Below are 13,279 nucleotides of genomic sequence, written 5' to 3' on the forward strand. Positions count from 1 at the left end.
ACAGGGTCCATTCCACAGTAAAAATCCATTACATCATGTAGGCTCATTTCAGACCTGATATATTTATATTTGAGAAACACTTATGCTAAAACAATAACTAAATAAACATATGAATAGAGAATTAGTACTTTCGCACAATTTTGTTTCTAGCTACATAGACAAGGCTTTAAAACAGTATTTAGACCTTTATATTGACTAATAAAACCAGGCATTCATTTCCTAATTTCTAATTTATATGAATTTGTATGACTTATTTTAACATTATGGAGACAGTTCTCTTAGATGGAATTTAGTTAGTTGTGATGATCCACAGAAATACTGCACTATATGAATAAGAAAAACAAAAAATAATTGGCAGTGTGCTTTTATCTGATAGGTGCAGTGGCATACGTGCTAAAGGATGTTAAGGATGTAAAACATCAAAACATTTAATAAATACAGCTATACACAACTGAAACACTAACTAACTAAATAGACATTTCATTTGAAACTGCTTTCTTCATGATGTTGGTCTGTTCATGTTGTGTACAAGGTGTTTTGTTATTAAAAATGTAGCTAAGCTAAGATAAGCTAAACCTGCCGGGCGTCGCTTCGTATTTATAATAAATCTTCTCATCTAAGGCTTCGCAGTAAAGTGCATCCCAAAAGTGTATTCCAAAATGTTTAACTCTCCTATTCACACTTATTACAATAATGGCGAGTGTGCCCTCATTAAAGTGAAAAGAGAACAGCTGGTTAAACATGGAGTCCAGTTTTCACCGAACACATGCCCCATTTCTGCTGCAACAGGCTTTATTCAACTCTGTCTGACCTCCTGAAAGACTGCAACGAGACCTGCTGTCACATCTCATCATGCACTAGCCATACTGCAAATGCATGAATACGAGTTGAAGATTAGTAGGCCAGCCATTCTATCCCTTCACTGTTCCACACTGTATTCTCTGTCAATGTCATTAAAGCAAACGCTGGTTCATTTCCCAGTGACTGGCTCAATCCCTGATCCTGGTTTGTATGACCTCCCAACGGTGTACGCGTCATCATGCCAGGAACAGACAGCTGACATTTACTGGCATTTTCCATCAGCAGCTGTATTTGGAAAAAATCTTATCAAAAGGATGAATTTCAGCATTTCATTCTTCTTGTCTCTGTTGCTGCTGACCTGCAGTTCAAGGTATACATAGTCTAACACAATACAGAAAGCACAAGCTAATACAGAAGCACTTAAATATGCATGCAACACCACAGAACTGAGCCACAGCTTCAGATGTCTTCCCCTTGAAGGCTGCAATTTGAAAAATCTTACATTGTGTCTGAGACCTCCACCATCTTTGTTCACAGCTTGCTTACAAGAGTCTTGAGGATTCATGTGTGGCGTTAATTGCACATTTGCATTTGTGTGATTTTAATGAGGCTAATTAGGCCAGCTGATCATAGTTAAAGCTAATGGTTTTACACAGATATAAAACAAAGTGTGGAAACTACCGGGTAAAGGTAAAGGTTCACTAATCATGATTGTCATGTACAATAATAAATTGTGGCCTTAAAAAATGTATGTTATGTTATGTTATGTTAATATAAATCTGGGCATGACTTAAAGAAGTCCTTCACCAGCACACCTTAATCTGTTTGGTCTCCATCTTCTCTTCTTACATTCCAGCTTCAAAAACTTGGGCAGGGAGCTCACTTCAGCTCAGCTGGATTTCTTGATGTTGCAACAGAGGTCTTTCTTTTCAGGCTCTTCTCTACTTCTCTCCCTGCATTACCTGACTCCTCCGCATATGCACATCTTGACAGCTTTGTTCTGTAGCTCCTTATTTTGAATTTTAAGCAAGTCTCACATCTGTACCATCCACTGACACTCTTGGCTTCTTTGAGGTATTTGTGTTTCAGCTGTCTCAGCCATTTCTCTGTCACTTGGATGAAATCTTGTCAAGATTCACTGAAAAATGTTAATTTAACAATAAGAAGTCCAGGAGTAAACAGGACAACGGTTTGAGACATTAGACATTTTTACATCTCAAATTTGAGCCACAGCACAAAAATGGCTTCTGCACCCACAAACTCTGCTTCATGTGGAAAAAACACAAAATACAAAAAACAAAAAACTTGTATTCGACCACCTCTGTGGGCGGTCAACCATGAAGACACTATTCAACACAAGGAACATACAACATGTTGACAGTTCCAGCTGAGCTGCCATCACTCCTTGATCAAACAATTTTCCACTGTGGATGGTGCTGTAGCTCCTCAGTGTCCACAGGACAGCAGTGCTGCCTGTCAACATGCTGCAGAGACACATGACACTGCAGTCTTCGCTAGAAGCTGTCTCTAGTTACGATCACACTCCAGACTCTGCATTTGAATTGGCTTCTCCTCAAGCACCATCATTAAGAGATGATCAGTCTGAAACACCTACAGATTCTGTACATTATTAGGAGGTAATTATGGAACAACACAGTGTCTGTTATTCCTTTCAAATGTTCTCCTTTCTCTGGATTCGTACTTCTGGCCTTTCGAAGGAGCGTTGTGTGACATTTCGCTGTCATTACCCCCATAGCTGCCCTTTTCCTGCACAGGTTTATCAACCTTGTGCATGTACTCAGATGGGAATGACGGTATTTCACTGTTTAAATATTCCAGAGTAAAATGCATGAGACAAATCATCTTCTGAACACTCTGGATGTAATACCTTCACAAAGGTCATGAAGATGGCTGGGGTAAGGGGCAAAACAGTGATGAGATGAAGAGAAGATAAGATAAGATAAGATAAACTATATTACTCCCTGAAATGATATTTAAAAATGTACTCTCAAAATGCAATCTTTTTTAATACACATTCAGTGTCAGACTGTCTAGGGAAATACACTAAATTCAGGAAATAGTCAGTTAGATTGATAGGATAGGATTGATAGTTAGTTTCTAGTCAGTTTTTCAATCTTCACCCTCTCCAGTGAGTCATGAGATCATCAACTGGAATAAGGATCTTAATTTGGCAGAAATTAATGTTCGTCAGTTGGCTAACTTGTGTGAAAACCAATCCTTTAGCTTGGAGTGGTGTGGTGGTGTTGATCCTCTAGGAAGCATCAATATAAATGCCATAGTATTCCAAATCTTCAGCTCCTAGACAGTAGATGGCCACACCAATGTTCCTCTCAATCTAATAAAATGGAACAAAATGCTGATTGGACAAACAGATGAAGATCTACTAACGCCTTTCAGCCACTGCGATTTCTGGTAGAGTGTGTCTGTTATGACAAGTTGTGCCTGCTTTAAAGTTATTTATTCAGCTTAGATGGTCAAACGGATTGATGGACACATTAAAGGACAAGCAAAGAATAGCTTATTAGTGCCCTTGGATTCATATGCATGCACAAGAGTTTTGCCGTCAGTCATGAGGCCTGATGGGAGAAGCTGTCTGCAGGCTGGAAATGCCACCGTCTCCTCCTATTGACAGACAGCAGAAACAGACGTGGAGAGCCAGATCGACAGACAGGGGAACGTAGGAGGAAACAGGGGCATATATTAGTTTGTTTATACTTTTTTTGATGTTTGGTGGGAAAACTGCAGCCCTTTATATTATAGGTAATGATGACAAGACTACTTCAAATTACAAACATTTTTAAAATTGATAAAGGAATGACTTATTCATGTTAAAATACTGCATATTCCTGCATTATGACTTCTGTGGTAAAATGAAAGTCACAACTGAAAGAACTTGACTTTGACAGAAATTCAAGAAAAAACATGATCATTGTACCTCTTATTAATGTATTGTCTTCCATTTACTTAGTGGACTGACACACACTGAAGCCCTGATTCATCTCACGGTCTTGACAGCAGCTTAGATGGGAACCAGAACAGCCTAACAAAGTGCACTTCTTTTTCTCCATACGATTTAGAGTAATTGCCATAACAGCTGCCAGCACGTACCTGGACAATTGCCTGCTGTGAATGCTGAAATGGCTGAGTGGCGGCAGCACCCACAGGTGAAATTGCTGGAAGGCCAGACATATCTCACCCTATGATCAGTTGACAAAACTGTCTGACTTATCAGGCTAAAAAGGGTTATTGTGTGTGTAAACCAACTGCTAAAATGGAGGACATAGCTGTTTTTACTTTGGATAAGTGTGCTTTTTAAAACGTGGCTCTGTAATTAAAGGGTATATCGACTTTCTGCTTGAACATCTTGACCTCTCCTTCATATGTGACACACCAATCAAATGTTCTGCTCCAATACCAGTTGCCAAGGTCACCAAACCCGCACATCTACAACTGCCTGAAAGCAAGAAAAATAAAGTGTTTTTCTTGCTCTTTGTGCCGCAGTCCAGCATTGATCTCTCTCTGGCTGCCTTTCCTCTCTCTCTGCTCCAGTCCATTTTCCCTCTTTCGTACCCGCAAAGAGGTAGATAGAAATAAAGCGGCCTATTCTCAGAAATCTCCAAAGGAAGTGCTTGAACTCTCTCTCTCAAACTATAGAACTGGGACTTCAAAGCCCCTCTAAAAATGGAGGGATAAAAAAAAAACTCAATGTGGCTCCTACTTGGCCTAGTGGGGTTGTTTAGTGAATGAACCAACATGCTGAGTTACCTGTCAGAACCAAAAAGCTGGTTCTTTTGACTCAGCTCTGACTCATTCTTCTTTTCCATCACACTCGTGGTCCTCTATGTACAGTGGCATAAAACCAATAAAACATGAACTGTTCTCAGACCTAAGGAAATGTGCTAAAAACTTTTCATTTTTTTAGCCTTTTATGGCAAGCCGTTTGAGCATAAATTAGATATCCTTGATATCAGATGTTTATTTCACATACTAGTTCAGTCTTTGTCAGAACTAGTTCGACATTTGATTGCACTAGTTGGACATGTGATTGCACTAGTTGAACAAGAACCCTTACTAGTCACGCTTTCTCAGCAACTAGTGGCATTTCTGTCCAGCTAGTTCCATGAAAAGCCCTACTATCAATGCCAGTCACTGCACTAGTAGGACCAAAGTCCCAACTAGTCAGCTTTTTCATGTACTAGTGGCCCTCTGGACGACACTAGTAAGGCTAAAAGTCCTACTAGTTAACTAGTGTGCTGAAAGAAATGTGACAAGTTTACTAGTCAAGCATGAGTTTGGCTCACTAGTGAACTAGTGAGATTCAAATGTTTACTAGTTTACTCGTAAATACCAAAATGTCCACTAGTTCCACAGGTGGTGATCATTTTGGCCTTACTTGTTAACTAGTTAAACACACAATCTGTTACTAGTGAGCTAGTAAGGTCCAAATGGAGTAAGTAGTTGACTAGTGGCAATGATGTTCTCCTCACTAGTTAACTAGTGGAAGACATTTTGCCTCACTAGTGAAAGTCTGTATCAGACATGTTCAGACTATGACTGAACATGTCAGACATTTTTCCTACATGTTAGGCCTTTTCTTTAGCTAGTTTAGCATTTATTGGCACTAGTGAGCGACTATGTGCAACTAGTGAGACATTTGTTTAACATGTTGGTCTTTTTGATGCACTAGTTGATATTTTCAATACACTAGTTGACGTTTTGATCTTACCAGTCCAATATAAATGCTCACTAGTCGATTTGTGTGCTCAACTAGTGCAACTAGTAATGTTGTAAAGTGTCACTAGTTAACATGTATGATGTTTGCAACTGTTCACTAGTTAACTAGTTGCACAGAAATGTCAACTAGTGAGCAGGTTTTGCAGACAAGTCAAATGAAAACTTACACTAGTATACCAAAAACTTTAACTAGTGCAACAAAAAGACCAACATGTTAAACAAATGTCTCACTAGTTGCACATAGTCGCTCACTAGTGCCAATAAATGCTAAACTAGCTAAAGAAAAGGCCTAACATGTAGGAAAAATGTCTGACATGTTCAGTCATAGTCTGAACATGTCTGATACAGACTTTCACTAGTGAGGCAAAATGTCTTCCACTAGTTAACTAGTGAGGAGAACATCATTGTCACTAGTCAACTACTTACTCCATTTGGACTTTGCTAGCTTACTAGTAACAGATTGTGTGTTTAACTAGTTAACAAGTAAGGCTAAAATGATCCCCACTAGTGGAACTAGTAGACATTTTGGTATTTACCAGTAAACTAGTAAATATTTGAATCTCACTAGTGAACTAGTAAGAACCAATAAACATTAACTAGTTGACTAATTGGCATTTTATGTTGACTAGTCAACTAGTGACTCTGTCTCTATGTCACTAGTGAACTTGTAAGGTCAAAAGCCCCTAACTAGTGGACATTTGGCCCTCGCTAGTTAACATGTAAAGTAAAACATGCAGCCACTAGTGCTACTAGTGGCACTTTAAAATCAACATGTTGTACTAGTGGACTAAATGCAAATGAGGCAGGCGGGACAAAGATTTTGATTGGTCAGTGGTCAACTGTGTTCTGAAAAGCCTTAAAGTGCCTGCTCTGAATAGTAACTTGGGTTTTAGCAAAACTAATTTCAGGAAGTGTTTGAATAATTTTATTTTGTATTATTATGGAATGGCAATTTAATTTGTAAATTTAATACACAAAGTAATTTTAAAACAATATTCCTCTGTTATCAATGTTATTAGGTTTGCTGTTATTTTAAAATGAAATTTATTGTATTAATTACAAAACTGTTCTTGAGTTGATCTGTATTTGTGAGAAATAAAAAAGTAGCTGTCAGTGAAATGTAACATTTTTTACTGTCAGAGATTCCATTTGATAAATTTAATTTTACACTAGAGGATGATTCAATTCAGTTCAATTAAATTTTATTTGTATAGGTCCAAATCACAATACAATCATCTCAAGACACTTTACAAAAAACAATGATGATCTATTGATTATCACACTAACCTAGTTAAAATATCAATCACGATACACCACTTAATTCCTAACCTTCATAGACCCACTAAATAGTAAACGGACTCATATAGCAAGCCGTTTGAGCATAAATTAGATATCCGCCATAGTGTCTGTGCGTTTTTGTGTCTCGGCACATCTGGATATGTGTGCATGTGTTTACAACTGCTGCTTTGATTACCGTGGAGATGTAAAGTGTTTCGGTGTCTGTCCGTTAGACGGACATTGACCGGAAAAAATCCCCCGCCTCGGGTTTCCGGCTCTGAGTCCCGCTCTTATGGCAAGCCGTTTGAGCATAAATTAGATATCCTTGATATCAGATATCAGATATCCTTGGTAGGAGATATCCTTGATATCTGATATCAGATATCGAGATATTCTTAACCTTGATATCAGATATCAGATATTCTTAACCTTGATATCTTATATCAAGGCAGATATTCTTAACCTTGATATCAGATATCAAGGTTAAGAATATCTGCCTTGATATCTTATATCAAGATATTCTTAACCTTGATATCAGATATCAAGATATTCTTAACCTTGATATCAGATATTCTTAACCTTGATATCTGATATCAAGGCAGATATTCTTAACCTTGATATCTGATATCAAGGTTAAGAATATCTTGATATCTGATATCAAGATATTCTTAACCTTGATATCAGATATCAAGATATTCTTAACCTTGATATCAGATATCAGATATTCTTAACCTTGATATCTGATATCAAGGCAGATATTCTTAACCTTGATATCTGATATCAAGGTTAAGAATATCTTGATATCTGATATCAAGATATTCTTAACCTTGATATCTGATATCAAGATATTCTTAACCTTGATATCAGATATGAAGATATTCTTAACCTTGATATCAGATATCAGATATTCTTAACCTTGATATCAGATATCAGATATTCTTAACCTTGATATCAGATATCAAGGCAGATATTCTTAACCTTGATATCAGATATCAGATATTCTTAACCTTGATATCAGATATCAAGATATTCTTAACCTTGATATCAGATATCAGATATTCTTAACCTTGATATCTGATATCAAGGCAGATATTCTTAACCTTGATATCTGATATCAAGGCAGATATTCTTAACCTTGATATCTGATATCAAGGTTAAGAATATCTTGATATCTGATATCAAGATATTCTTAACCTTGATATCAGATATTCTTAACCTTGATATCAGATATCAAGGCAGATATTCTTAACCTTGATATCTGATATCAAGGTTAAGAATATCTTGATATCTGATATCAAGATATTCTTAACCTTGATATCAGATATTCTTAACCTTGATATCAGATATCAAGGCAGATATTCTTAACCTTGATATCTGATATCAAGGTTAAGAATATCTGCCTTGATATCTGATATCAAGATATTCTTAACCTTGATATCAGATATCAGATATTCTTAACCTTGATATCAGATATCAAGGCAGATATTCTTAACCTTGATATCTGATATCAAGGTTAAGAATATCTTGATATCTGATATCAAGATATTCTTAACCTTGATATCAGATGTCAAGATATTCTTAACCTTGATATCTGATATCAAGGTTAAGAATATCTTGATATCTGATATCAAGATATTCTTAACCTTGATATCTGATATCAAGGCAGATATTCTTAACCTTGATATCTGATATCAAGGTTAAGAATATCTTGATATCTGATATCAAGATATTCTTAACCTTGATATCAGATATGAAGATATTCTTAACCTTGATATCAGATATCAGATATTCTTAACCTTGATATCAGATATCAGATATTCTTAACCTTGATATCAGATATCAGATATTCTTAACCTTGATATCAGATATCAAGGCAGATATTCTTAACCTTGATATCAGATATCAGATATTCTTAACCTTGATATCAGATATCAAGATATTCTTAACCTTGATATCAGATATCAGATATTCTTAACCTTGATATCTGATATCAAGGCAGATATTCTTAACCTTGATATCTGATATCAAGGCAGATATTCTTAACCTTGATATCTGATATCAAGGTTAAGAATATCTTGATATCTGATATCAAGATATTCTTAACCTTGATATCAGATATTCTTAACCTTGATATCAGATATCAAGGCAGATATTCTTAACCTTGATATCTGATATCAAGGTTAAGAATATCTTGATATCTGATATCAAGATATTCTTAACCTTGATATCAGATATTCTTAACCTTGATATCAGATATCAAGGCAGATATTCTTAACCTTGATATCTGATATCAAGGTTAAGAATATCTTGATATCTGATATCAAGATATTCTTAACCTTGATATCAGATATGAAGATATTCTTAACCTTGATATCAGATATCAGATATTCTTAACCTTGATATCAGATATCAAGGTTAAGAATATCTTGATATCAGATATCAGATATTCTTAACCTTGATATCAGATATCAGATATTCTTAACCTTGATATCAGATATCAGATATTCTTAACCTTGATATCAGATATAACCTTGATATCAGATATCAGATATTCTTAACCTTGATATCTGATATCAAGGCAGATATTCTTAACCTTGATATCAGATATCAAGGATATCTCCTACCAAGGATATCTGATATCTGATATCAAGGATATCTAATTTATGCTCAAACGGCTTGCCATAAGAGCGGGACTCAGAGCCGGAAACCCGTGGCGGGGGATTTTTTCCGGTCAATGTCCGTCTAACGGACAGACACCGAAATACTTTACATCTCCACGGTAATCAAAGCAGCAGTTGTAAACACATGCACACATATCCAGATGTGCCGAGACACAAAAACGCACAGACACTATGGCGGATATCTAATTTATGCTCAAACGGCTTGCTATACGCTCTCGTCCGAAGGGCTCCCGGTGAGCCACTTCGCCCGGGAGGAGCGGTTCGATCTCTCGCCGGCCGGGGGTCGCTCACGCCGGCGGTCCGCTCGAGGCGAAAGCCGCTCATCGCCGCTTCCGGCTATATTTTTTTCTTAATTTTCAACATTATTACATAGTATTTTAGATGGATTATTGCCACTAATCAGCAATAATATAGTACATTTTTATACATGGTTCCTTGTAAACAAACTTCAGTTTTAACTGTTGCCACCTCCATCAAATTTTACTTTAAATTGGAGAGTGGTATTTCCTCTCCTGGTATTTCTTTTAAAAAATGTTCAACAAAGCAGTGAAGCAGAGGAGCAAGCCAGGCTTTACAGAGTTACATTTAAATTTTGGTTTGATTGAACTGCAGGAGAGCCAATAGGAAGGTTAGGTTTATGTCACTTCCCTGCCTCTTCATTAGCATTTAGTGTAACTACTTTACTAGTGATCGACTTGGCTTTCACTAGTTAACTACTAAAGATTTTGAGCCCAGAAGTTAACTAGTAAAGTAAAACAAACTTTGAGTAGTTCACTAGTGAGCATTTGGGCTTCCACTAGTTCAACATTTTGAAACTTACTAGTTACATGAAAATGTCTGTCACTAGTACAACTAGTGTGGTTTTAACCTCACTAGTTAACTAGTATGCATTATTTAGCCTCACTAGTTCACTAGTAAGGCCTAGAGGTCTTAACTAGTGAACTAGTGTGCATGTTGGCCCTCACTAGTGAACTAGTGCAGACAAATACTGGTCACTAGTTCACTAGTGAGCCAAACTCATGCTTGACTAGTAAACTTGTCACATTTCTTTCAGCACACTAGTTAACTAGTAGGACTTTTAGCCTTACTAGTGTCGTCCAGAGGGCCACTAGTACATGAAAAAGCTGACTAGTTGGGACTTTGGTCCTACTAGTGCAGTGACTGGCATTGATAGTAGGGCTTTTCATGGAACTAGCTGGACAGAAATGCCACTAGTTGCTGAGAAAGCGTGACTAGTAAGGGTTCTTGTTCAACTAGTGCAATCACATGTCCAACTAGTGCAATCAAACGTCGAACTAGTTCTGACAAAGACTGAACTAGTATGTGAAATAAACATCTGATATCAAGGATATCTAATTTATGCTCAAACGGCTTGCCATAGCCTTTTGAAACTCACACTTCTTAAGCCCCAGTGATTTACAAAGGGAAACGAAGCCTTAATATAATGTAGTTGTGACAGCACCATGCACACTGCTCACCATTATCCATGATAACCACCAACACTCTTCTAATGTCATTTTGTCTGTGAACCAAACTTGACACTTTGAGAAGAATATTTGGCTGATATTTTAACTAGGGAGGGTGTTTCAACATAAAAATCTAAATACAGAGCTTTAACATTTACAGCCTAAACTTCCACTTAAAACTAAGAAACAAATGCAAATGAAAACATGGACCCACTCACACATATATACATAAACATACACATGGTCCTTTTAACAGGATAAATGAAGAACTGAGTGATGGAAGCTGGATGACTTTACAAACCTCAGCTCCTTATTGATGAGTTAAAGCTAATCCAGCAGCTCAATAATGGAAGACTAATATCACAAATTATAATAGGATATTGGTCTGTGTTTGTCAGATGAAAGCCAGACAAGGAAATCATATTCATATGAAATGCAATATGTATGAATTTTAATATTGAAGGCATCTTTCTAGCTTCAATATTAAACCTGCTGAAATGCCATTCAAAATCTTGTAATAATCTACTCTTCCTGTTCTCTGTTCTGCCCAATCGTCTATCAAATAATATCACTTCCACGAAGATATCCAAGCACAAAATTCTAATGAAAGAATATGAATTAATGTCATAATATACATTCTGCATAATAAGTACTCTTAGTTTTGGTACTTACTATTACTTTTGTGCTTAAGTAAAATTTTAAATGCAGGACTACTTTACCTTTACTTAAATAAAGGGTCTGAGTACATCAGACTAGTCCATGAGTAGTTTCACACTGGGTTATGTTGAATCTGCCATTTTTATCACATTTAGAACAGAGTAAATGATTTGATTCAGCACGGTGGTCAAACTTAATACCACGTAGCTCCAGAGTCACTATGTGCTGCATCGGTTTGAAGTGGACGTGACTGCTGTGAAAAACCACTCCATGAGTCATGGCCTTGTGAGCTTGTGGTTGTGTGTGTGTGAGCAACAGTACGGTTGGGACTGTGATAAAATCTCAATGTTGGGGATTGGCTGGGTAAATACAACTGTTTGTGTGACGACATGAACCAGATCTGTGCTATAACATACCACGAAAGAACAAAAATATTTTTTATGTAAAAAAAAGGGCAGCTGACCATAAGAAAGAAGGCACTGGAGTTAAAGCACACTCCTTTCCTGTTGGCTCCATATGAATAATAAGGCAAGACTTTCATCTTTCTGTTCTCCCCATCTCTCCCTGTATTACTCACTCCAGTGCTCCTCATTTGCATAACATTTGCGAACAATATTGCCAAAGCAGTGAGACAAAGGCTCTCCGTCTTTAATTTTGTTCTCCTTTCTGTTTCAGTGCCACTCAGATAATAAAATGTTTCACAGAGTTATCACCAAACTCTGCAGCTCTACAAATCATTTTAGCCTATTTTAGCACACTGTTTTGTTGGAAACATTAAAGCTGTGGGCCATAAACCAATGAGCTAAATGATGCTCAACTGCTACGTACAGCTTAAGAAAACTGCAGAGCCAGGTGACAGTTATCTGTGATAAGTACTTCCTTTCACACAGTAATTTGAATTATTAAACACATTGATTTCTGGAAGTTTAAGTTCAAAACCTTTTGAAAATTTTGAATGTGAAAGTTCAGTTCCAAACAAACCAATTAATATTTTTTGCAGCAATCAGTGTAAAACTGAAGTTTAACAAAAATACTATCCATATTGTAATTGCCCTCTCTACAAGCTGGAGATAGATTTTCCTTCTCAGTCCAACACCTCACACACACAGATACACTTCCTCCCTGTCCTTTCAGCTATGATGCTTTCTTGGTCACCATGGCAGCCAACGAGTATCTCTGGTGTTGAGCAGAAATGGGCTCTGATTGGTTAATCAGTATTCAGACTGCGTGTTGGCTTGGCTAAATGCTACTCTGCCTCTGTGTGTATGTGTGTGTCCATCACCTGAGAGATAAATTATTCCTTTCTCTCCTCCTGCTGTCACATTTCGCTTTCTTCATCAGGTTTTTCTTCCTTCTCCTATTGTGAGGGAGAGAGAGGGACATGTGATGAACGGATGGTCGAGTAATGATGACAAAGGAGAAAATGAAGAATGGAAGGATGTGAGTAAAGGAAAAAAGCAAATAAAGAAGATGGGGTCAAAGGGCACCAGCAAACAGAAAAAAGGTGACAAAAATGAGTGACAGGATATATGGAAATAATGGATCTAACAATTGAATAAAAATCCGGATGACTACACACCAGTACAATGTTTTCCATTTTTATGATCATTATCATGAGGTTTACTAGAGACTGTGATCATC

General features: G+C 36.9%; 1 protein-coding gene across 4 annotated transcripts in view; it reads right to left on the bottom strand.

Annotated features, from left to right (window-relative positions):
• LOC113127186 (fibroblast growth factor 14-like) overlaps positions 1 to 13,279 on the bottom strand; it is a 73,651-nt gene that overhangs the window by 4,301 nt on the left and 56,071 nt on the right. For all 4 annotated transcript variants that reach the window (XR_003295392.1, XR_004463196.1, XR_003295393.1 and 1 more), the window contains one exon: positions 12,921 to 12,995. The gene's annotated coding sequence lies outside the window, so the exon portion shown is untranslated. The remainder of the gene's footprint in view (positions 1 to 12,920; positions 12,996 to 13,279) is intronic.

The sequence above is a fragment of the Mastacembelus armatus genome, chromosome 2 (assembly GCF_900324485.2).
Source record: "Mastacembelus armatus chromosome 2, fMasArm1.2, whole genome shotgun sequence".
In the NCBI taxonomy this organism is placed as follows: domain Eukaryota; kingdom Metazoa; phylum Chordata; class Actinopteri; order Synbranchiformes; family Mastacembelidae; genus Mastacembelus; species Mastacembelus armatus.